The sequence below is a fragment of the Podarcis pityusensis genome (assembly GCF_964106645.2).
Source record: "Podarcis pityusensis genome assembly, chromosome: 15".
In the NCBI taxonomy this organism is placed as follows: Eukaryota; Metazoa; Chordata; class Lepidosauria; order Squamata; family Lacertidae; genus Podarcis; species Podarcis pityusensis.
The window spans coordinates 32418926-32444949 of record NC_138040.1 but is presented as its reverse complement, the minus strand read 5'-3'; the positions used below and the strand labels follow the sequence as shown (position 1 = coordinate 32444949).

The 26024-nt window shown below is 46.0% G+C and overlaps 2 long non-coding RNA genes across 2 annotated transcripts; both read left to right on the top strand.

Moving 5' to 3' along the window:
- Positions 1 to 9691: 9691 nt before the first annotated feature.
- On the top strand, positions 9692 to 17058 carry LOC308464225. Its single transcript, XR_013979949.1, has 2 exons — positions 9692 to 9821; positions 16526 to 17058. It is a non-coding gene; the product is annotated as an uncharacterized lncRNA (long non-coding RNA).
- Positions 17059 to 18800: 1742 nt separating this feature from the next.
- Positions 18801 to 25620, top strand: LOC308464482. Its single transcript, XR_013980073.1, has 4 exons — positions 18801 to 18966; positions 19677 to 20128; positions 22952 to 23071; positions 25437 to 25620. It is a non-coding gene; the product is annotated as an uncharacterized lncRNA (long non-coding RNA).
- The last annotated feature ends 404 nt before the right edge of the window (positions 25621 to 26024 follow it).

The window sequence follows — 26024 nt, the reverse complement described above, 5'->3', positions numbered from 1 at the left end:
TTCTGTGTTTGTCCGCTTGTACCTTGTATGCGTGTTTAGCCAGCTCCAGGTGCCGCCGTAGCTGATCGTGGACCTCCTGCAACTCCGACGCGAACGCATCTGCTGTCTGCGGCTCCCCCTCCCCCATTCTTTCCAGTCCCGGGAAGGTTCTAGGGTGCCTCCCGTTGTTGGCGAAGAACGGCGTGACCCCCGTGGACACGTGCTTCGTGTTGTTGTAGGCGAACTCGGCGAGAGGCAGGTAATCCACCCACGTCGCAGGCTGTTGATTCGCATAACATCTCAGGTACTGCTGCATGATGGCATTGACCCGCTCCGCTTGCCCGTTGGTCTGCGGGTGTCTAGCCGACGCCAGGTTGATCTTGACGTTCAGGAAGCCCATCAGCCTCTGCCAGAAGTTTGAGATGAACTGTCGCCCTCGGTCGGACAGAATAGACCGCGGCAGACCGTGAACCTTGAACACGTGGTCTATGAACAGTTTGGCGGTTTGTTCCGCCGTGGCCACCTTCGCACACGGAATGAAATGTGCCATCTTGGAGAACAAATCCACCACCACCAGCACAGCCGTCTTGCCCCTCGAGCTGGGCAGATCCGTGACAAAGTCCAGGGCCACTCTCTCCCATGGCTCGAACGGAGTTTGCAGCGGTTCCAGCAGTCCGGCCGGCGGTCTGTGCACTGGTTTGGCCCTCTGGCAGGTGTCACACCTCGCCACGTAGTCCGCGACTTCCCCTCTCATTCCGGGCCACCAGAAGTCTCTGGCTACTAATTCCACCGTCTTCTCCTTGCCAAAGTGCCCGGCAGTGGGCGCGTCGTGCAGCTGCTGCAGTACCTTGGCGCGAAGTTCGTCTCCCGGCACGTAGATGGCCCCTTTACGGATGAGCAAACCATCTCGCAGCTGGAACTCGTCGGTCGCTGCCGTGCCCCTGTGCACCTCTGCCATCTTTGCTTGCGCGAAGGAGTCATCCTGCAACGCTCGTCGCACCGCATCCAGGTCAACTGTTGCCGCCGCGCACGCCCACACTGTCGGTGCGAAGATGTGCATGGCGGCCGCTGGCATTGCCTCCTCCAGATACTGTGGCTTACGGGAGAGAGCATCCGCCATGATGTTGGTGTCCCCCGGGACATACTCTATTCGGAAGTCGAAATTCGCAAAGAACTCAGCCCAACGTATCTGCCTCTGGTTCAGGAACTGTGCCGTGCGCCAGTGCTCTAGATTCTTGTGGTCCGTGCAGACCTGCACCGTGTGCTTGGCGCCGATCAGGAAGTGCCTCCACGCTTTGAACGCTGCATGAATGGCCAGCAACTCCCTGTCCCAGATGGTGTAGTTCTGTTCGGACTTGCTGAGCTTCCTTGAGTAAAACGCTCCCGGCCTCCAAACCCCCTGCGGGTCTTTCTGCAGCAGGACTGCTCCCACGGCTCTGTCCAAAGCGTCTGTCTCCACCCTCATCGGCCTGCTGGGGTTGACATGAAGCAGCTGCTCTTCCGACGCGAAGAGACGCTTGAGTGCCTGAAAGGACTGCTCCGCCTGCTCTGTCCAGATGAACTTCTTTTTCTTGGAGCTGAGCGTGTCCGTGATGGCCGCTGTCTGCATCGCAAAGCCTTTGATAAACTTGCGATAGAAGTTCGCGAAGCCGACAAACCGTTGGACCTCCTTCCGGTTGCGTGGGCTTTTCCAATCCAACACTGCTCGGACCTTGGCGCTGTCCATGGCGAGCCCTTTATCAGACAACTTGTAGCCCAGGAAATCCACCTCCGTCACGTCGAATTGGCACTTCTCCAGCTTGGCGTAAAGCCTATGTTGCTGTAGCCTGCTCAGCACTTCCTTGACGTGTCTGTCATGCTCCTGCTGCGATTCCGAAAAGATCAGGATGTCATCCAAGAAACAGACGCACGTTTTGTAGAGGAGCCCCGCCAACACGTGATGCATGAAAGCTTGAAAAACGTGGGAGCCATTTTGCAATCCAAAAGGCATAACTCTATATTCGTAGGTGCCCAGGGGCGTGAACATGGCTGTCTTCCACTCATCTCCCTCCCGCATGCGAATGAGGTTGTATGCCCCTCGCAGGTCCAACTTGGTGAACACTCTGCCCTTCCGTACCTTTGCGAGGAGGTCGTCGATTCGGGGCATGGGGAAGTCCGATGGCTTGGTCACACTGTTCAAGATGCGAAAGTCCACTACAAGTCTTTTTTGGGGCGTGTCCCGCTTCTTAACAAAGAATACCGGACTGCCCCCCGCTGCCTTGGACTCTCGGATGAAACCGCGCTCCAAATTATGATCTATGAACTCTTTGAGTTCCTGCAGTTCGTCCTCAGACATGGAATACAGCTTCCCTTTGGGCAGCGCCGCCCCCGGCAGCAGGTCAATTTTGCAGTCATATGGTCTGTGGGGGGGTAGCCTGTCTGCCTCTTTCTCGCAGAAAACCTCCAAAAATTCTGCGTACTTGTGGGGAACCGCTTGCAGCGTGCCTAGCTGCAGCTGTGACTCCTCTTCCCCTCCTTCCTGCCTGGGCACGATGCAGTGTTCAGCGCAAAAGGAAGAGCCGAAGGTCAGCTGCCTCTGGTACCAAGCCAGCGTCGGGCTGTGCTTGTCCAGCCAACTCATGCCCAATACAATGGGCGTGTCCGATAGTTGAGTGACATTGAAGCTGATGATTTCCCTGTGATTCCCAAGTCGCATCACCATTGGTGGCGTCTGCTGCACCACTTGCCCCCCTAGCAGCTCCCTGCCATCCACCGTGACAACCTGCAGGGGCAGCGTGGCAGGCAGCAACTGTATAGCGTGCCGGTCGACAAAGTCCTGCCCTATAAAGTCCGCATTGCTTCCGGAGTCAATGGTGATTGGCACGTCCATGGTGATTCCATTGGGCAGCTGGAGCGACGCGGTGAGCTTCACTACCGGTTTGGGCGGGAGGGGGTCCATGGGCTGTAAAATCTCTGGGGACTGCTTCACTGACACGTCTGGCTGGGCCCCAGTGCCTCTTCCGCCAACCAGACTCCTTCGTTTCCCTGCTGTGGTTGTCCTTGCTGCGTTGCTGCAGTTACCATTGCTGAGGCTGCAGTGTGCTTGTGGAGCCTCTGGGGACACTCTTTCGCCATATGCTGTGGATCATCGCAGATGTAACACTTCCTGTTCCCTCTAGGAGGCTTCGCTTTCACTGCTGCCGGTGCTAGGGCTCTGGCTGCTGACTGAGCCCTTGCACCTCCAACCTCCATAGGTTCCGCTCCTCCTCCTGGCGGAGGCGTGGATTGCGCACGCGCTGCTTCTCTGGGAAGGAAGGAGGAGCCCCTGGCTGGTTCGCGCCCTCCACGCCCTTCGTCCCTGCTCCACGGACGTCCTTCCAGCCGCACCCCCACCGCCAGCGCCCTCTGAACGATCTCCTGCGTGGTCCGGGGTCTCTCCCCCCTCGCAATTTCATCTTTAACCGAGCCGTGCAATCCCTCCCAAAACAGGTCTCTTACAGGAGCCGAATCTCTGTCCCATTCCAGGGCACTGACCAAAGCGAAAAAGCGGGCATGGTACTGCCTTACGCTGGCCCTCCCTTGCTTCAGTCCATGTATCTCCTGCCGAGCAAGATCCACGTCAATGCTTGATAAAAAGCACCCATCCATCGCTTTAATAAAGGCATCCGCATTTTGGAGCGCCGGATCCTTATCTCTCCACAAATTGCGCAGCCATGCTTTAGCATCTCCATGCAAATGGGACATGATGAATCCCACCTTCTCTTGCTCATCTCTAAAGTCTTTGTTCAGCAGTTGCAGTGCACACATTACATCTGCCCTAAAGTTGGGGTACTGTTGCAAATTCCCATCGAAGTGAGAGACCAGACCGCCTGTTCGTCTCCCCAACCCAATCCCCTCCGGTTTGGGTGTCAGTTGCCCTTGCTTCGTAAGCACTTCCAACCTGACCTGGAGATCCCTGTAGGCGGCAGCTGCGTCCTCCTCTCTCTTCCTGGATGCAAGAGCCTCGGCATTCAGTCGTGTCACTGCTTCTCTGAGTTCCACTATCTGCTGTTCGGCCGTCATGTTGTCTGCCGTTCGTGAGCTCGCTAGTAGGCACCCGCTTTCTCTCCTCTCCGCGAGGACGTAGATGCCCACAATCTGAGATGGAGCTTACTGTCAGAGCTGCTTCCAGATCCTAGCTCACAGAGGATCACGCTAGCCAGCGATCATTAAATAAAAGTCTTTATTGAGTTACAGTTTCCATTCTCAAGCTGCTGCGTGCAACTCTACGTCTCATGGTTAGATCGGCGAAGCTCCATCTGAGTCTCCGCCCCTTGTACACCAACTTAATATCCTAGCCTTGCTCCACCTTTTCCGCCTGACTGTTCTTCTCTGGGTCCCTCTGCCCCCCGGGGTCTCTTCCTTCCGGGATTCCTCTGACGCTGACGCTGACCCCCCTGACTCTTCTCCCTCCTTTCGGCGGGCTTTAGGACCTGGCTCCCTTTCCGGGCTGCCTACTGCGCCACCTTCCTGTGCATTTGAACTTGGCACGCGCGCCCAACCTTCCACCTTCCGTCTGACCGTTTCTTCGCTCCCCGATGGAGGTGTGGCCACTCCTGACTCGTGCCCTCCCCCCTGTTGTGAGCTGCCAGCGCTTGATCCCTGGCGCCCTTCCTCTTCCCTGCTCTCTGGCGGTGACGCTGGTCCTGATTTCCAACTGCTCCCCTCTGAGTCCCCTCTGGCTCTATCTTCCTGGGGTGTCCCCCTAGGCTCCCCCCTTGCCCTGGCCACTGGTGCTCCTTTCTGTGAATCTTCTGATTCACTGGAAAGACTCGGAGATCTCGGGTCGTCGTCATCACTCATCTTTTCTTCTGCCTCCTCTCCCTCGCTCTCTGTTTCCTCCCTTGCCCTTGCCTCTGCTCCTGAACCCCTGACAATTCCTAAATAGAATTTTTGAAACTTTCTCCAATCTTCATCCAACGTCTCTTCCTCCTGGTCTCGGGTTTTATCAGTCCTTTCTATCCCATCCATCTAGTTCATTAACCTGGTAACCTTATGTCCGAGGCCCTTAAGTCTCTTCCATGTCCCTTCCGCAGATCTTCTTCATATTTATACCTGTACTTTACTTTGTCTTCTGCTCCTTTCACTCGTGGAGACTCCAGCTTGACAGTATTTTTGTCCCTTCTCGACAGATCAGCCCATTTTCCATAGTCCACACTGAACTCCATGTGGTATTTAAAAGCATGTTTCAAGGTCCCTCCAAAATTGAGGACCCCCACAACTCCAAACTCCTCCCGGCCCAACGCCAGACTTGAAAAGTCAAAACATCCCTGCAAAGGGGGGTCTATCCAGCCCCCATCTCCAAGCCAAACAAGACTCTATCTCTCCAAATCTGGCTTTTTCCAGGTTCATTCGTCAGATCCAACAACTCATGTTCCTGCTGGGCCACGGTTCCCTCCATCTCTGCCTCCCGGGGTCCAGCCACAACCTCCTCCTTCATCTGCTCTGTCAGAGCACACTCCTGAATTGATTCTTGGGTGGGTTCTATATAGATACCCACTACCTGTCCAAAATTTCTGATCGCAACAGTCATCAAATCCGTCTTCTCATGTAACTGTTCCAATAAAGCACTTGTCTTGCAGAAAGCACGCACCAGAGCCTCTGAGTACATTGTTATGCAAGGTCAGAAGTCTGTTCCCACAATCTTAATCTGTTGCAGCTGCGAAGCTCCCCAGTTCAAATTTAATAACAGTTTCACAAGCTCCCTCTAGGGGAAGAACTTCTATTTGTATCCAACTCTTTTCTTTTTTTTAACAGCAGATCTAACAACAAAGTTTACTTTTTCAGATATTTTTGTCAATATTTGTTCCTTTAAAATGCGAAAGAGGACAATGGAATCACTATGTTTCTCTTCTTTTAACTGTCTGTCAAAAACATTTGTCTATAGTCAATGAACTTCCCAAAAACATCTGTCCTGACACCCCGCTCCCAGGTTCAAGACGGTGGAAAATTACTTTTCTTTACACTCTCTTCTGCAGGTTTAAACAATCCAGACCCCCCCCTTCTCCTGCTTCCGAAGGGGGTTCAGTAATTTTAGATGAAGAAAGTTGATCCTTTACAAATGATTTTCTACACTCTAGTTTGCCATGTCTTTGCTTTAATCTAGCTACAAGAAACGGAAGGCTGACTTCCTGTTTAGACCTTCCCGCTTCAGTGCCAAATTAAGAGGAATTTCTTAATCCAATTTTCCATTCTACTCACAGATCGTTGTTTAAAGTCCAATTGTCCAAATTTGATCTGCTCACGGGTAGTTGTTCTTGTAGCCAAATTGTCCCAGGAAAAAGGTAGCGCTCTCCGGCAACGGCTGTGCGGCTTCACTCCACGGAAGAAGCAGTTGACTCTCAGCACCACGCCACTAGCCCCTCTTTGCTCCGGAGCCCGTAATTGGGTTCCTTTACGAATTGGGGGTGGCGCTAAAGGTGCCCGCCGAGTCCCATGGTCACAGGCTTCATCCGCCTGTGATTTTTTAAAGGGTCCCCGCTTCGCCGTAGCGGAACAGACCCGTTTTCCGTGGAGCCAGTCCCTCCGGATCAGAGGGAATCCGCCATTACCGATGGCGCCACCCCGGAAGTCCCCTAAAATACATTCTATTAGGGGAAATTGCTTTGCAAAAAGAGTGTATATTCACCAGAACTGTATGCAAAAATGTGTATATTGTGGGAAATTTGTACTAATTTTTTTAATGGGGATTTAAAAGTATTCAGAAATTGATGGGGAAATGTTAAGAAGTCAAATACAGAAAAATATTCCACTAACCTACTCAAAGTAGACCCATTGAAATGAATGGGCCCAAGGTGGCCATGTCTCTTAATTTCAGTGGGTCTGCTCTGAGCAGGACTAGCCTGGGATGCAACCCTAAAACTGGGAAAATGAGAAACTGCAATTGGTAGATGCACCCCTCCTTAGTATCAGCATAAAACTCTGTTCTGACCAGCATTAGAGCAACCAGCTGCATGGCGGGTCTTTCATGGACCCTCCTGCATGGCGGGTTTTTCATGGAACCTCCAACCTCACCTCTTATGACTCACCTAGAGAAACTCTCCGAGTGAAGCAGCTTTCTGTAATGCCCCCAGAACAGATGTATGATTTATGGAAACAGGTGTTGTCTTCCTTCACATTGTCACAGACATGGCATTTGATAGCTTCATCTGTGTAAAGCAGCAGAGGGAATGGGAATCATTAAAGATGGTCACTTAGAATGGAGAAGCGACAAGGATTCTGCAGAAAATAGAAAGCATCTCCTTAAGAACTCATCTATGTCATGTCATGGCAGGTGCATCAGAAGCAGTTTCCAGGACTGAGCTGAAACCTCATATTGACTGAAGTCCTATGTGCACTTATTGTGTCTGCAGACTGCCACTATTTTGTGGGAGGGATTCAAGGGTCCTTACTTTGTCTTCTGGAACTAACCGTTCCACAGCTACCATTTCTTCAAGATGCTTTCTATCCTCAGCCTGCCATTGTATCAACAGAAAAGTTTCTTGAGCAGCAGCAGGAGGAGGAGGACTTTGGGTTTTCTGTTATCAATTTACCTAGTTCAAAGCAAAGCAGAAAAAGGAGCCCCAGAGTCATAGACCTGTATGCCTTTGTGCTCATCCTGAAAAGTTAGGTTGGAGAAGGAAAGCAATCTGATGGCTACAGGCAGCAAGTGAATTGCTGAGCACCTCCTACACTAGAGGATGGGAAAGGCAGGCAGGCAGGCAGGATTTATTCCCGGGCCACAGTTGGGAGTTTGATTGAAATATTATTGAAGATAGAAGAGATAGGCACCTTCATGTATTTGGCAGATCTAGCAAACACCTGCAGGAGAAATAAAATGTGTGGGTCCCTCTGCGAATGTTCAACCTTTTGAAGGGGGAACAAAGTGATCCATTTATTCATCATCTAAGAATTACATTTTCTGTTTCTTCCTCTGCCAGTTTGGATTAAAAGTGATATTATCATCTTTCCATACGAACCTACCCAGACCCTGAGATCACCTTCTGAGGCCCTTCTCTGTGTGCTTCCTCCTCGAAAGGTCCGGAGGGCGGCAACACAAGAACGGGCTTTCTTTGCAGTGGCTCCCCATCTGTGGAATGCTCTCCCCAGTGAAGTTCATCTGGTACCTTCATTATACACCTTTAGGCACCAGGCAAAAACGTTCCATTTTAATCAGGTCTTTGGGTGATTTGATTGACATCCTATGCCCTTTTACAATGTGGGTGTGTTTTTTCAGGGGGATATTATTGGGTTGTTGTTTTTATTCTGATTATATATATTGTGGTTTTATATTTTGATTTTGTTCTGTGAACCGCCTTGAGACCTCCGGTTATAGGTAAAGAAATAATAATAATAATGATAATAATGATGATGATGATAATAATAATAATAATAATAATATACAAAGTACCAGAAGCAAAAAGATCCCGTGCAATGAAGGGAGAAAGACCACCAGTTATGCGACATTTTTGGACTGAAAACAACAAAAACAGTGAATTGGCATTCACTGAATTGATTTCTGTTCTGGACTTGAGAAAGAAAAAATGAACATTGGCAATTTGCACTTCTGTTTGTTGTTGTTTTCGCCGGAATTCTCAGGCATCCATACAGGAGTTGGTTGCAGTAAAATGCAGCACCTTGAGATGAGCTCTGTAGGATTAAATTCTGAATGAACATTGATAGAATCAAGCTGTGAGTCGTATATGCTTAAAACTTTATAACACAAAGAGGCGCCTCTCCAAATCCCAGGTGATAGGTACACTGGACAGAGAAATGCTTATTATTGTTACAACCCACTAACTAAACTTCACAGAGACATTTTATTCATTATATTTTTTTATTCTGCCCATGCTTCAAGGAGTTCAGGTTTTTCCCTATGTCCATTTTGCCCTTCTCATAACAGATTTGTTTATTATGTTATTTATATACCCCCCTTCATCATAAGATCTTGGGTCTTATAACAGATGAATAGATCTACTTCAAAGGCAAAACATGCATTGATTGCTGCACCCCAAATTATTATTACTGTATAATTGTAAAAAAAAAGTATAATATTAGAAGGATGTATGAGGTGCATGGTTGTAACAGGGCACAGCTGTGACTACCCCACTTCAGCACTTCTGAATTTGCCACTACAGCGCCGTTGTCAAGGGGAGAAGAACTGAGCCGTCACATGAATTTTGAGACTCAGGTAGGATAAGGCTAAGATTTAGCATCCCCACCACCACCCCTTTCTCCCTTGATGAAATGGCCGTTTTCTGCAACTTGCCTTTTGTATTTCTTGGCAATGTTCTTTCCTTATCCAATAAGTTCATGGTTTCGTAGACTCAATAATGCTTGATCTTAACAAAATCCTACCAGACCACTTCTGCGTTTATCTGTATTACAGCTGTTTTTACTCCTGCATTGTAGGGGGTTGTAGAAGACCCTTGGGGTCCCTTCCAACTCTACAATTCTAAGGGGGGATAGGTTCTAATGATCTGGAATTCTTCTGGTTTTAGAAATCACAGCATGCTACTTGTAAGTGAATGTTTTACCACCATTTTGAGTTACAGATTATTCCTACCAAGGGCATGAGATATGAGGGGCCTTGCGCTTCAGTAATGAATTTGCACGTTGATATTTTTAATAGATTACTGCTTAAGATCCAATATATAAACCCACCTCCATTCATCCTACAATCCAGTTTATAACCTTGACCATAAATAGCACTTCATTCTTTGGCTGACTTTTGGATTCTCTGTTATTGCTGCAACTTCGTCCCACATTTTGAACCAGTAGAATGAAGATGTTGTACAAGATGCCAGCTGTCAGTTTCTTAGTTGCTCTCTGCTTGGAGACCATTGGTAAGTCTTTGTCTGCTCAGTCCAAATGAGGTGTCATTGCCACTAAAGCCGCAAGGCTGTGCAAACCTTTTTGAGAAAAAGTCTCAGTGAGTTCAGTAGGACTTAGTTCTGAGTAAGCATCCATAGGATTAAGCTGTGACTCTTTCACAAAGATCTTTCAGTGAAAGTCGAAGTCATAAGCTATGGGAACATTTTTCAGAGTGATCATAGTTGTTTCTTCAATGGTCGTGTGAACCCAGCTTTGCAACTTGCCATATGCACATATCCAGGCAAGCAGATAGGCAGGAATGCAAGGTCCAATTCACCATACACTCAAAAATCAAGGGGGGAAATGTTTGGAAAACAAAAGGTCACTTGCAACACCCATCCACCCGAGAGAGAGAGAGAGAGAGAGAGAGAGAGAGAGAGAGAGAGATTCACTATAAACCGATTATTGTTTCTCTTTGAAAATATTTTTTATTAATTTTCAATTACAAAAATCCAATATATACCACATTGTAACCAGAACAAACAGATTCTTGTTCCCAAAGGTATTCTGTTGAGCCAGTTCTAAAGGTCATAGCCCCTTGTTTTAGAATTCCAATGTAAAGGCATCTTTTCCACCCTTGATAGGAAAAGCTACGTTTGTGATGGCTGTTTTGTAACAGCAAGGAGCACAAACTATGCTTTCTCTTGCACCTGGCATTGAAATTCAGGCAGTTCTGCACAGCTTCTCCTGCCTTCTTACAATTCCCAACAAGCCAGGTTTAGAGCAGCCACTTTCAAAGCCAATTCCCAGGCAGGTCTGTTGGCCACTAGCCATGCTTCCACAGGTTCCTGCCAGAAGCCCCAGAAAGGGGATCCCACACTGGGACTGAAATAGAACAGCTGGTACAATCACTTCACTGTCCCACTAACAGAAGAGGAAGTGAATGGGGTTATATAGTCACCCCCTTTTAGGAGACCCAACAAGAGGAACAAGCTTATATTCTCTTGGTGGGGGTGGGGGTGTCTGCCCCCCGGCCTAACTGGACATGCCATGAGTCCCAATTTCTCCCCTGGGACCATTTACCTCAAGCTGCTGTGGTCTAAACTACTGAGCCTCTTGGGCTTGGTGATCAGAAGGTCGGCGGTTTGAATCCCCACAACGGGGTGAGCTCCCATTGCTTGGTCCCAGCTCCTGCCAACCTAGCAGTTCGAAAGCATGCCAAAAAGTGCAAGTAGATAAATAGGTACTGCTCCGGCAGGAAGGTAAACAGTGTTTCCGTGCACTCTGGTTTCCGTCACGGTGTTCCGTTGCACCAGAAGCAGCTTAGTCATGTTGGCCACACGACCCGGAAAAACTGTCTGCGGACAAACACCGGCTCCCTTGGCTTGTAAAGTGAGAGGAGCACCACAACCCCAGAGCCATCTGCGACTGGACTTAACTGTCAGGGTTCCTTTACCTTTACCTTTTTACACCCCCCTGCCCCACACTTGATGTGATATGTGACATCAGGTGCTGGTCAGGTAGCAATGTGGCTGCCAATGTGCAATGCAGGGGGGCTTGAAGCATGCTCCTGATTGTGCACTGGCAATCAGCTGATTGGCACTGGTTTTCAGCAGAAAAGGATCAGCTGCAATACTGATCCCAGCAGAAAAGCAGAGCTGAACATTAGCAGTCACTTCAAGCCCTGTTTGGCTAGGCAGTCTCTGTTCACCTCTTGATATGGGCCCCCAAGGGTAGGGAAACCCAGGATCTGTCTTGCCAGCCGGGTCCTGTTCCCCACCCCTGTCTTAGTACTAAATGAGCAAGAGGCTAGGCCTAATTGGGCTAGGTTTGCCCCCTCACTGTGGTGTTCAGTGAACATGTCCCACAGCAGTGGATGAAGGGACTCTGTGTTAAGAGCTTCAGTGTGTGAAGGAAGACTTGGGTCTATTCAGGTTCCCCTCTCTTGTAGGAGAACTCCAGTTGTGTGGACATGTATTGGTCACACCCAGAGATTATTTTTTTCCAGTCAGAACTTTCAGGTGGGTGCCATTGCCATTCTAAGAGTATGAGGGAGGTGTTTCATGGTGAGTTCCGGCACCTCTTTTTCTAGAAAAATGGCACTGATGACATCACATCACATGCTGCCTGAACAGGTGGTTGGTGGGACTGCATAGTTAATCAGTGTATTGAATTCCCCCCCCCCCAGAGGTAAAAGCGAATAGCAGAGATCTCAGGTGTCATGGCTGTGATGATGTACAACCGGACAATCAATGCGCAAAACACAAATTCACCTGTATTACTGAAAGCACTGGGTATTGTTACAACAGAATGGTGAGCTACGGTGAGTCTTAAAGGGAAAATGGGATGGGGAATTGGATTTGACTGGCAACCCAGATTATTATCTCCCTCAGCCATTGCAGACCAGGTTTTGACAGGTGAATAGAGTTATCCTACTTTCAGTCACCTGATGCCCAGTGAAGGCTGGCCTATTAGGGCCAAGGAGACACTGCCCCACCAAACTCAGTCTGCCCTCAGCCAGCCCTCACTTGCCCTGCTGAAATATACTCGGAGTCGAGTGTGGATTTCATGCTCTTTATTCAGCTCATTGTAGTGAGGAATGAAAGTTTCCCCAAAATATCTGCTTTATATACATTATTTACACAATGGGTCGCATGTGATTGGCTAATTCTGGGGATTCTCCTGTAGGCCAATCAGCTTGCGGATTCACTTCCACCTGGAGCTGGATTGGGTGGCTCCTGCGGACCAATCATACTGCTGCATTGTTCTAGGACCAATCAGACTGCTGCATTCTGGACCCTATTGTTTAGGACCAATCAGACTGCTGCATTTTTTTGTTGTTTTTTGTTTTTTTTAAAAAAGATATTTATTAAAGTTTCAGATAAAAAGAAACACATCAATAAACAAGAATTTAAAAAGAAAAAGAAAAATACACAATACACAATACAGAAAGAAAAGAAAAAAGAAAAAACAGTTAAAAACAATTCCATCTTTTCATCACTACTTTTGAATTTACTTATTTTCTGGACCTCCTCATACCTCCCTCTTTTGTATTCCAATTCAGTTTGTTTGTCCAGCAATTCCTTTCCCTCCTTTTTAATCCCAATCCTTAATCTCAATATAATATAACATTAAATTTTTACCTATTAATAGCCAATTTTCCATTCTTTTAACCTTTTTAATCCTGATCCTTAATCTTGATCTGTATATAACTTTAAAGCCTGTACAGCTAGAAACCACTTAATTTCAATCCATCATCACTCTAACTTCTTTAATTTTGCAATATTTCTGTAGGTAATCTTTAAATTTCTTCCAATCTTCTTCCACCAACTCTTCTCCCTGGTCACGGATTCTGCCAGTCATTTCCGCCAGTTCCATATAGTCCATCAGTTTCATCTGCCATTCCTCCAGTGTGGGTAGCTCTTGTGTCTTCCAATACTTTGCAATGAGTATTCTTGCTGCTGTTGTTGCATACATAAAGAAAGTTCTATCCTTTTTTAACACTGTTTGGCCGACTATGCCCAGGAGAAAGGCCTCTGGTTTCTTCAAGAAGGTATATTTAAATACCTTTTTTAATTCATTATATATCATTTCCCAGAAAGCCTTAATCTTTGGGCACGTCCACCAAAGGTGAAAAAATGTACCTTCAATTTCCTTACATTTCCAACATTTATTATCAGGCAAATGGTAAATTTTTGCAAGCTTGACTGGGGTGATGTACCACCTGTATATCATTTTCATAATATTCTCTCTTAAGGCATTACATGCCGTAAATTTCATACCTGTGGTCCATAACTGTTCCCAGTCAGCAAACATAATGTTGTGTCCAACTTATTGAGCCCATTTAATCATAACAGATCTCACCGTTTCATCCTGAGTGTTCCATTTCAGCAGCAAGTTATACATTCTTGACAAATTCTTAGTTTTGGGTTCTAACAGTTCAGTTTCTAACTTTGATTTTTCCACCTGGAAGCCAATTTTCTTGTCCAATTTGAATGCCTCCATTATCTGGAAATAATGAAGCCAGTCTCGCACTTTGTTTTTTAATTTTTCAAAACTCTGCAATTTCAGTCTATCTCCATCTTGTTCCAAAATTTCCCAATATTTCGGCCATTTGACCTCCATATTGCGCTTTTTCAAGGCTTTCGCTTCCATTGGTGACAGCCACCTTGGAGTTTTGTTTTCCAATAAATCCTTGTATCTTATCCAAACATTAAACAGTGCTTTCCTGACAATGTGATTTTTAAATGCTTTATGTGCTTTGACCTTATCATACCACAGATATGCATGCCATCCAAATACATTGTTAAAACCTTCTAAGTCCAAAATGTCAGTGTTTTCAAGAAGCAGCCATTCTTTCAACCAGCAAAAAGCTGCTGATTCATAGTAAAGTTTGAGGTCTGGCAGGGCAAATCCACCTCTTTCCTTTGCATCCGTTAATATTTTAAATTTTATTCTGGGCTTCTTGCCCTGCCAGACAAATCTAGAAATATCTTTCTGCCACCTCTTGAAACAATCCATTTTGTCCACAATTTGCAAAGTTTGAAACAAAAACAACATTCTAGGCAATACATTCATTTTTATCGCAGCAATACGGCCCAGCAGTGAAAGCTTCAAATTTGACCAAATTTCTAAATCTTTTTTCACTTCAGCCCAACATTTTTCATAGTTATCTTTAAATAAATTCCCATTTTTTGCTGTCATGTTAATCCCCAGGTATTTAACTTTCTTAACCACTGTTAAACCTGTCACATTCTGAAACCTCTCTGTCTCCATTGATGTTAGATTTTTCTCTAAAACCTTAGTTTTTAACTTGTTCAATTTAAATCCTGCAACTTGACCAAATTCTTGAATCAGTTCTAAAACCCTTTTAGTACTAGATTCTGGCTCCTGTAACGTCAATACTAAATCATCTGCAAATGCTCTCAATTTGTACTGTTTGGCTCTGCCCTGTATACCTTTAACCAACTGGTCCCTTCTAATCATGTTCAGCAAAACCTCCAGGACCGAAATAAAAAGAAGTGGGGAAATTGGGCAACCTTGTCGTGTCCCTTTTTCTATTTTAAGTTCTTCCGTCACCACATTATTTACAATTAATTTAGCCTTTTGTTCTGAATAAATTGCACTTATACCATTCTCAAAGCCTTGGCCTACCCCCATACCCTGTAGATTCTTCTTCATAAAGCTCCAAGAAATATTGTCAAAAGCTTTCTCCGCGTCCACAAATATCAAAACTGCTTTAGTATTTATATTCACTTCTAGTTTTTCCAGAATATCAATTATATTCCTCAAATTGTCAGACAAGTGTCTTCCTGGGAAAAAGCCCACTTGATCTTTATGAATCTCTTCCATCAACACTTTTTTAAATCTCTTAGCCAAAATGTCTGCAAAAATTTTGTAATCCACATTGACTGCTGCATTCTGAATCCTATTGTTCTAGGACCAATCAGACTGCTGCTTTTTTGGATCCTATTCAACTCAGTACATAACACCTGCCTTCTTAATTACAACCAGTCCAGAGGGTGAAACTGGGGGGTCAGCTTCCTCCTCCTGAATCTCAATGAGGAGGAGGATTGAGGGGGGAGGACACTTGAATTGGCTCTCTTCCATGAACTCTGGTTTCACTTACTGTCAGAGCTCCCTGCTTGCTGCCCCACCAGCCGCAAAGAGCACCAACCACCACAGACCAGAAGAAAAGGGAAAGGCACAGATAGCTAGATAAACTAGAGCAGAAGTAGAGAACCTAAGGCCCGGGGGCTGGATGCAGCCCAATCGCCTTCTAAGGCCCAGGAATCAGCCTGTTTTTACATGAGTAGAATGTGTCCTTTTATTTAAAATACATCTATGGGTTATTTGTGGGGCCTGCCTGGTGTTTTTACATGAGTAGAATGTGTGCTTTTATTTAAAATGCATCTCTGGGTTATTTGTGGGGCATAGGAATTTGTTCATCCCCCCCCCCAAAAAAATAATAGTCTGGCCCACCACATGGTCTGAGGGACGGTGGACCAGTCCACGGCTGAAAAAGGTTGCTGTGCCCCGGAACTAGAGCCATGTCTTTATTTGATGTCAACAAACTGGGATCTGTAGTCATCCCCCATTACAGAAACTAAAGCTTGGTCTGCCTATCATTGGCTCTGTGTTCACCTACTGTTGGCCTGTCTGCTTTCGATGGGCACTAGCCACAAATGCTGATGTCACAATGACACCAGTTGACCTTTTTTTGCCCACATGGGTCTTACAAAGATAGTGCTTTGCATGGGGCACCTAAAGACCCAACAATCAGCTGGCAGCCGAATCTCACCAAGCCTCTTTGAAAGCATTGTTGGAACTTCAGAAGCCCCTTTCAAAGTGCTGACTTGTGGAGCACTTTGCTGTGGATTCACCCTTGCTGAACGCCATATGTGCCGAGTTAATCCTGTGTGGAATGCCCGCACTGCAACTTTGAGGCCAAAGTAGATGTGTGACAGCAGCAAACCTATGTGTCCTAATCAGGCGACTCCTGAATTCCTGTAAAGGGGGATGCAAAGTGAATTAATGCAATTGGAGAAGTGTTTGTTTTTGAACCTCCTCAAATATTAGCGGTAGCAGTTGTACTTAGGAAAGCATAACTACATTTTTGCATGCCTGTCCAAATAGAGTTTTCTCACATTCGGGAATGTTTGAAATATTTCTACCACAAATTCGTTGCCACCCAAGGCTGACTCTTCTCTATTTTTGTCTCTTTTCATGGGCACAGATGATGCAACACTGTTCGTGGACCGAGGCTGCGTTGGTACTTGTATTCATCTACGACGAGATGCGCACTATAGGAATCTTACCTGGTGCTGTCAAACTAATTACTGCAATATGGAAAATATCTGGCCCCATGATGTCCCATCAGAGCTAATAATAACATAACAGCATAACAATGGTTTGAGACAGGGATTCTGGGAGCTTGTGTAGCAATGTGCCCATTCTCTCCCCTACTCCCAATCACAACGCATCTTGTGGCTTTCTTTCTTGCATTGCTTTGTCAAAGGAATTACATGTTACATTTATGCCATTTTTAATCCATGTATACTTTGTAAATACTATATAATGTTTCCCTTTATGTCACTACATCATTCTTCAATGTTCATAATATTTTCTCCTTCATCCATTTTCTGGATGAAGCAGTGTGTATCAATAAGCCAATGAATTCATTTCTACTGCAGCCTGATTAATGCATATAATTTCACAAGATATATATACCACTTGATTGTAATAAAATATCAAAGCAGTTGCTCTTGATCAATAGTTATGCTATAGCCCCTGACTCACTGGGTTTCTAAAGTGCAATTTGCAAGACAGATTAGATCACCAACATCATTGTTAGACAAACCCACCAGAGTAGGAGAGGCATAGCTGTCAATGTTTCCCTTTTTTAAAGGGAAATTCCATTATTCCGAATAGGATTCCTCGCAAGAAAAGGGAAAAGTTGACAGCTCTGAGGAGAGGCCCACAAGGCCAAGGGCCTCCTAAAACCTGGAGATGCCCCTCATTGGCAATGACAGTCACAAAAAGATATTGAACTAGGAACTCAGCTAGATCAGTAAAGAAAAATTGTTTTATATGTGATATATATGTGATATAACACTGTGACACCAGATGGCGCTGTGGACTCCCGTCTTTCCCTACCGGATTTTCCTGTATGAGGTTTGTAAAGGTAAAGGGACCCCTGACCATTAGGTCCAGTCGTGACCGACTCTGGGGTTGCAGCTCTCATCTCACTTTATTGGCCGAGGAAGCCGGCGTACAGCTTCCGGGTCATGTGGCCAGTATGACTAAGCCATTTCTGGTGAACCAGAGCAGCGCACAGAAACGCCATTTATCTTCCTGCCGGAGTGGTACCTATTTATCTACTTGCACTTTGATGTGCTTTCGGACTGCTAGGTTGGCAGGAGCAGGGACCGAGCAACGGGAGCTCACCCCGTCGCGGGGATTTGAACCGCCAACCTTCTGATCAGCAAGCCCTAGGCTCTGTGGTTTAACCCACACCGCGTATGAAGTTTACAATGCTTTTAACTGAAACACTTCTTTGGTGTGCCTAGATATTGTTTTAAAGAGAGTACTCACTTCATCTTTTTTGTATCATAGATAGAGTCCCACACCAAAATCAAATGTTTGGCCAAATTCCTGTTACAGACCTTGAGTGATGGGAGAGCATCATGGGGCAACCTGACATAGCATTTCATCAGCCTGATTCTTAGGATGTTCCTCCCAGCATGGGACCTAAACCTTATTGTTTTCTTTGTGTTTGGTCAGAGCTCACTGCTATTGCTTGCTGTCTATACAGCAGCCAGGTGGAAGTAACTCATCATGTACCTGACACATGGTAGCTACTTTGAAAGACTGGAACAATCCACTCATTTATCCCTTCAGAAATTCCCTTGTTTGTAGGTACAAAAGCTATGTTTATAGGTCACGCCTGTTTGTGTTTTCAGGTCATCAGTCTCTTTACCATACATCTCAGGACAAAATAAGATGTCATGGGAGAGGGGAAATGGGGTTTCCAACCATACATTCCTCTTGTTACCTTAACGTGGAGACTGGAAATGGGGACGTGTCTATGTGGGAGAGAACTGGCAGGCAGGTTTAACCTTTTCCTCACACTCAGATTCTCCACTGAAAATGCTGCAAGATACAGAGGGAAGATAATTTTGTTTGGTTTGCATTTTAAAGCAAACTAACCTACATTATACCTTCCATGGCGGGTGGTGCTGCGGTCTAAACCACAAAGACTCTTGGGATTGCTGATCAGAAGGTCGGTGGTTCAAATCCATGCGATGGGGTGAGCTCCCGTTGCTCTTTTCCAGCTCCTGCAAACCTAGCAGTTCAAAAGCACACCAGTGTGAGTAGATAAATAGGTACGCTGTGGCAGGAAGGTAAACAGCATTTCCGTGTGGTCACAGTGTCCCATTGTGCCAGAAGCAGTTTAGTCATGCTGCCACATGACCCGGAAAGGTTTCTGTGGACAAACACAAACTCCCTCAGCCTGAAGCAAGATGAACACCGCACCCCATAGATGCCTTGGACTGGACTTAACCGTCCAGGGGTCCTTTACCTTTACTTTTTTACCTTATACCTTCCACACTAATGCACAGATGAAGACATAGTTATCCTTTAGATTTCATACTTCTCTGAGATGGTTACTTCCAGGTGCTACAGATTTTTCAACCTGTTTTTAAATGTACATGAAAAACATACCAGTCATGGCACCACAGCTTCCCTGGGTGTGGGAATCTGAGGGGAAGGGAGATCTAGCTAAAACAGGGTGTTCTCTCTCTGCTTGCCCACCCTTCCCATTAGTCTCTTTCTGCCACCAGGTGAAAAAGTTTATTTCCTGCAGGATGCCTTTTACCAATCACCCATAAAACCAGAGCTCCCCCCCCCGATGGGTGCCATTGCCATTATGAGAGAACAAGGGAGGTGTTCATGGTGAGTTCCAGCACCTCTTGTTCTAGAAAAATAGTAAAGGTAAAGGGACCCCTGACCATTAGGTCCAGTCGTGGCCGACTCTGGGGTTGCGGTGCTCATCTCGCTTTATTGGTCGAGGGAGCTGGAGTACAGCTTCCGGGTCATGTGGCCAGCATGACTAAGCCGCTTCTGGCAAACCAGAGCAGTGCACGGAAATGCCGTTTACCTTCCCGCTGAAGCAGGACCTATTTATCTACTTGCACTTTGACGTACTTTCGAACTGCTAGGTTGGCAGGAGGAGGGACCAAGCAACGGGAGCTCACTCTGTCGCAGGGATTCGAACCGCCAGCCTTCTGATTGGCAAGTCCTAGGCTCTGTGGTTTAACCCACAGCGCCACCCACATCCCTGTAGAAAAACAGCACTGCTTAAAACCTCCTTTCTTCTCCTCCAGAACCCTGAAGATGGCCTAGACTTTGACTCTTGAGCATGGAGTGAAATATTAATGGAGATCACAAGTCATTGATGAAACAAAATCAACACTTTACTAATGGGATAAACCTCAACCACATGAAGACAGTAAGATTGTTTCAGGCATGACACCCACACCATTTTTCTTCAAGTACACGGCAAGCCTGCCAAATCTACATGAGTCTCTAACTGTTCTTCGCCCTCATAAAGCTCTTTTAAAAAAAGAAAAGAAAACTCACCAGGGTCAAGGTTGTAAAATGAAGTCCTCCAGAATTTGCTTCCCATCACCCAGAGCAAAGAGGCTGCAATGCCTCACCGGTTGCTTTTATTTGACTTTGAGGTCCTCGGCTTCTGTTCCTTCCTTGGAAGAAAGAAACGAAAAGATGAGCAACGTTCTGGCAATAGGCTTCTTAGCCCTGCTCTACCTTCATGCTGGTAAGTCACAGAGTCAAGAAGAACAAAGGGCTGTAAAAGGGACCTGCTTGGACAAAAGCCATTGGGGAGAGCTGAGTTAACTCAGACCACCCAGTCTTGAGAACTCCAGTGTTTGTTGAAGCTGCTATAGCTTACTGCTGTAGTGGAGAATAATAGTAACAAATGCATCTCAAATAATAGTGAAGAATCTTCTTTAGCAGTGGAGACTCCCTGCACAATTTCTTACCCTTTGCCATATGCTCAGCCTTTCTAAGTGTGAAGGCGCTCTTGCAAGTTGGGGGCTTGCATGGGGGAAAGGGGGGCATGCTTCTTTTAAGATGGTATGTTGACCATCAAAGATAAACACCCACTCTCTATTACACAGGGGTCTGAAAACATTTACGCCCTGGCTGCGTTTGAACACACTTTTCATAAGTGCCACCTTCATTTGGATACCTAACTGGACATTTGGATGGCCTATATTCCATCCGTTTCAGGGCCCTAATCCAGCCCACCAGCCCCTGTGGCAGTTTATTTCCTTTGGTAAAATCCCTCACAACTCCAACTCCAAAAAAGCAGCTCAACAACTTCAATCCTAAAAAAAACTTTGGTTGGCCCTTTGGTTGGCCCCCAAGGCCCTTCACTTCATCAAATCTGGCCCTCTTTGAAAGACGTTTGGACACCACTGGCCTATAATATATCAAGCTATATCTAAAAGCTAAGATTAATTATAGCAGGAGTGAGGAACCATTTTTATCCCAAGGCCCAAGTTTGCTTGAGCAAACTTGCTCAAGTAATAAAGTTTAATTTTATTTTTATCAGACCATGTTAAAATGTGTCGCGTGAAATGTTTGCCTCCCCCCTCATCACAAAAAGCCCAGGTAGAGCATTTTAAACCAGCAGTTCTACACTTAAATGTAAAGAAAACTACTGTATTTTTCGCTCTATAAGACGCACCAGACTACAAGACGCACCTAGTTTTTGGAGGAGGAAAACAAGAAAAAAAATATTCTGAATCTCAGAAGCCAGAACAGCAAAAGGGATCGCTGCACAGTGAAAGCAGCAATCCCTCTTGCTGTTCTGGCTTCTGGGATAGCTGCGCAGCCTGCATTCACTCCATAAGACGCACACACATTTCCCCTTACTTTTTAGGAGGGAAAAACTGAGTCTTATAGAGCAAAAAATACGGTATATGGGACAGCTTGTAATTTCAACTGAAGCTTCCAGAATTCTCTCTTTCCTTCATCCCCCATTGGGGAAAAATAGATTCCCTCTGAAATCCAGTGGCGTAGCGTGGGGGGTGCAGGGGGGGGCCGGCCGCACCGGGTGCAACATCTGGGGGGGCGCGCTTGCACTCGCAGCTCTCTGCCCCTACCTGGCTCACTCACTCTCTCTCACTGCAGTGCTGGCTGTGCGAATCCGATCCGAGCCGCTGGGTCGCCGCCCACTGTGGAGGGGGTGGGTGCCAGGCGTGCGGTGCGGAGAGAGAGCGAGGGACTATCTGGGGGAGGGACAGTGCAGCGGCCGCCCAGCGCAGCGCTGAGCGCGGGAGAGAACCACACCAGACCAGACGGACATTTTCTCCCTAGCTTTTTCTAGTCAAAAGAGTTGCTTAGTTTTGCTTTTTAAAAAAACTGTTTCCTCTCCAAAGGTGGGATCCATTGCTAGTGATGTAGACTGGCTAAGCAGAGAAGGTGGACAGAAGTCTCTCAGTAATTGGAAATATATTGATGCTATTGATTCCCTCCTGTGACAGGAGAAAGACTGAACCATGGCTTTGACGGTTTTTTGTGGGGGGGGGTCAGAATCTGGGATAGCTCCACCCCACTTTGAGCATAAGAGAACTTCCCCTGATCTCTTGTTGAGTGTGTTGGCAGGTTTTGCCTTTCCTGTAGCAAAACATCACAACTTTGGCAGTATCAGGCCTTGGGCAGAATCCTTTAGTCTATCTTCCTGAATGGGAGGGGCGTGCAGCGGTGACCCACGCCCCCTTCCTCTTTGCAGCGGCGATACCAGGGTTCCCCGTTAAAGGGGTTTCTGAAGGGAGGCTTTGACCGTACGCCGAGAGGTCGTCATTGCTCTCCCCTGCGACGGCGGCGTAACGGGGGCGGCTATCTCTGCTTGAACATATGTTCTCCAGAGCCGGCCCATTCCCCCCCCCCACACACACACACTGGATAACCCTGATGTTCCCTAGAGCCCCAGCTGGGGACTGGGAAGGGATAACGCCCAATGCCTGAGCCAAGGTCTACCCACATCTGAAATATAATAAAGTTGTGGCCAATTTAATCCCATAGAACATTGTCTTGAGTCGTTATTCCACATGGGGGGGGGCTGCCCAGGGTTTGGGGGACTCTGCCTGTCCACGCAATTGGAAATATATTGATGCTATTGATTCCCTCCTGTGACAGGAGAAAGACTGAACCATGGCTTTGAAGGGGTTTTTTGTGGGGGGGTCAGAATCTTGGATAGCTCCACCCCACTTTGCGCATAAGAGAACTTCCCCTGATCCCTTGTGCAGTGTGCTGCTTTTCATGCAGCTATGGCTATCGCCTGTTCTAGCCTGGGGAGCCATTTTCTTTCTTTCTTTCTTTCTTTCTTTCTTTCTTTCTTTCTTTCTTTCTTTCTTTCCTGTTTTCATTCATTTTCATGGTACAGAAAATATTTTTTTAGAAAACAATTGCTACAACAGTAAACCACAAGTAACTTGTCCGATAAAATTACAGACTTTTTATCACGCCATGTGTTAAAGTTTCATTTGATTACTCTAAGAGATGATGACACATTTTCCCATTCTTAGTAGCCACTCACTTAATGTTTTCCCTTTCTCTTCATCTGGCTCAGCTGGAGCTCTAAAGTGCCTGGAATGTAAAAAAGTTGCACAAGATAACACCTGTACGCATAAAGAAAAAACATGCTCAGCGAGATTGTGGAGATTCTGCTATTCCCGGCTGAAGGTTGAAGGTGAGTCCAGGAGGCAATGATTACCGTATTTTTTGCTCTATAAGACTCACCTTTTCCCTCCTAAAAAGTAAGGGGAAATGTGTGTGCGTCTTATGGAGCGAATGCAGGCTGCGCAGCTATCCCAGAAGCCAGAACAGCAAGAGGGATTGCTGCTTTCACTGTGCAGCGATCTCTCTTGCTGTTCTGGCTTCTGAGATTCAGAATATTTTTTTTCTTGTTTTCCTCCTCCAAAAACTAGGTGCGTCTTGTAGTCTGGTGCGTCTTATAGAGTGAAAAATACGGTATTTTTGGGATCCTGCGCACACAATGGAAAGAGAATTCTGCTGGAATAGTTATAATCCAGCTTGTTCTTAAAATACATTTTGCAAGATCTTGCTGCAGACATACAGAAAGCACTTTCTGAGGTTGCCTCCTATTGGTGAAGACCTACTGATGTTGGGGGGCTGTGCCACTCACCCTTGACATGTTATTTATTTTTTATTAATATACATTTTTATTGGTTTTTACATATTTTTCCAAACAGAACATATAATCTCATCTCATCTCATTTTATACAACATTTTGGCTATTTTAGCCTGAGACTTCCATCAACCACGTCTAATGAATTTCAAACCTCATCTCTTAATCTTACATTTGATCCTAACTATTACTTTTAATAACCCATAGCTTAAAATCCATTCTCATAAATCGTTTCTGCAATATTTCATATAGTTCTCCTTACAAAACTTCTTGTAGTCCTACAAGCGTAGTCAGTTGGTTACAATTGTCTTTCAGATAACTTGTATATTTACTCCAATCTTTCAAGAATTTCTGGTCCCACTGGTCATCCTTGGCATGTTTAATTTGTCTATCGATTGAATAGCTGCCTCTGTATACTGATATATACACTTTGTATATCACTATATAAGCATACCAGTTTCCAGCCTCTCTCTTTCAAAAGACTACAAGATAGGTAGGTAAGGTAATGTAAATAACCCCTGGATGGTTAGGTCCAGTCAAAGGTGACTATGGGGTTGCGGCGCTCATCCTGCTTTCAGGCCAAGGGAGCTGGCATTTGTCCACAGACAGCTTTTTGGATCATGTGGCCAGCATGATTATTTTTCCTTTGGCACAATGGAACACTGAGATGGAAGCCAGAGTGCACAGAAACGATGTTTACTTTCCTGCCATATTGGTACCTATTTATCTACTCACACTGGCATGCTTTCCAACTGCTAGGCTGGCAGAAGCTGGGACAGAGCAATGGGAGCTCACCCTATCATGCGGATTCGAACCACCAACCTTCCGATCGACAAGCTCAAGAGGCTCAGTGGTTTAGACCACAGTGCCACCCGCGTCCCAAGATAGGTAGATATTTGCTTGTCAACTGTACTGTTAAATACATAGGTGATCTGCCATGAAAACCCTGCCACCACGCTATCTCAACTGAAAAAAATAGAAATAGGAAATAGGAAAAAAAAATGTATGTTAAGGTTGCATTCCAGTAAAGATGAAACCATCATTTTCATACTCTTGCCCCATACAGTGGTACCTCTGGATGCGAACAGGATCTGTTCCGGAGCCCCATTTGCATCCAGAAGCGAATGCAACCCGCTTCCGCGCATGCACGTGACCTCATTTTGACTGTCTGCGCATGTGCGAGCTGTGAAACCCGGAAGTAAAGTGCTCTGTTACTTCCAGGTCGCCACAGCGTGCAACCCAAAAATACTTATCCCGAAGCTACTTCAACCCAAGGTATGGCTGTAATTGGTAAGAGTTCGTCCTCTGTAAATGGCTGAAGTTTGTTACAGGAGAGGGAGACACAAGTCTAGAAATGTCATATCACATGTCTATTGAATGTACCCAAAGGAAGCTCAGGAGGACCTTTCAGAGCTAACCTCCCCACTGTACTAACTGAGGCATTTCTGCTAATCCTGTTATAGTTATCATTAATGCAATTTATTTAGCTTGTTGTTGCTTACTATTAAAAAAAAATGAAACTCCACGTGACTGGGGTTTTTTGCTTTAATCTTGCAAGTCTGTTGGGCCATTGTCTACCAGGAGACATCTCGGTGCATATAGCTGAAGGATATTATTAATATTATTATTATTATTATTATTATTATCTGGAATGCATGCAGTTCTCAGTTAGGGAAGAGGCAAGGGCAACTCAGCTCCAATATCAACCCAAAGCACCCATGGGCAGGGACCCAGCACCCTGGAATATCCCAAGGGTGTCGCTCACAATGGCAATGAATGTGTTAGACCCTTCCTAATCCTACTTGTGATTACATGGTAAGGGAGGAAAGGTTCTTTCGGGGGAAATACGCTTATCAAGTTGGGGTGTCCCATGGTACATTTTTGTCTTTCTTTCTCTTTTATCCAGGAGCCACCTCAAGTGTGGATCGGGGATGCTCTGTGGTTTGTCGCAGCGTAAAGAATATGAAAAGTCAACGCGATGAGAAAATGATGTGTTGCGTGAGAAACCTTTGCAACACGCACAACATGTGGCACAATAAATAAATAGTTCTGAGCAGAGAGATGAAGAATAAATCTTTATTGGGAATGAATTTATGTTTTTGACTGAATTTCCACAGTAGCAGACTTATGGATGCAAAGGTTGGGAACCTTTCTCAGCCTCAAGACCACTTTCCCTTCCGGGCATTATTCCAGGAGCCACAGACTCGTGGTGGGCAGGTCCTGAGAGAACAATTACTGTAAATTTTACCTTTGTGCAGTAGACTAAACTCCATGCACACACACACACACACACACACACACACCATCCTCCTTTCAGACAAGCAAGAGGCCATTATCAGAGCTTCAAGGAACACTCCAGTCAGGCAAAAACACTCATGGAAACTGATGAGGTGTGTGGCTTGGAGAAAGTTTTGAGGGTCAAGCACAGTGGTTCCCCAGGTCTGAAGTTCCCCCCATGCTATGTTCACACGTGGCTCTTAACAGCACATGCACA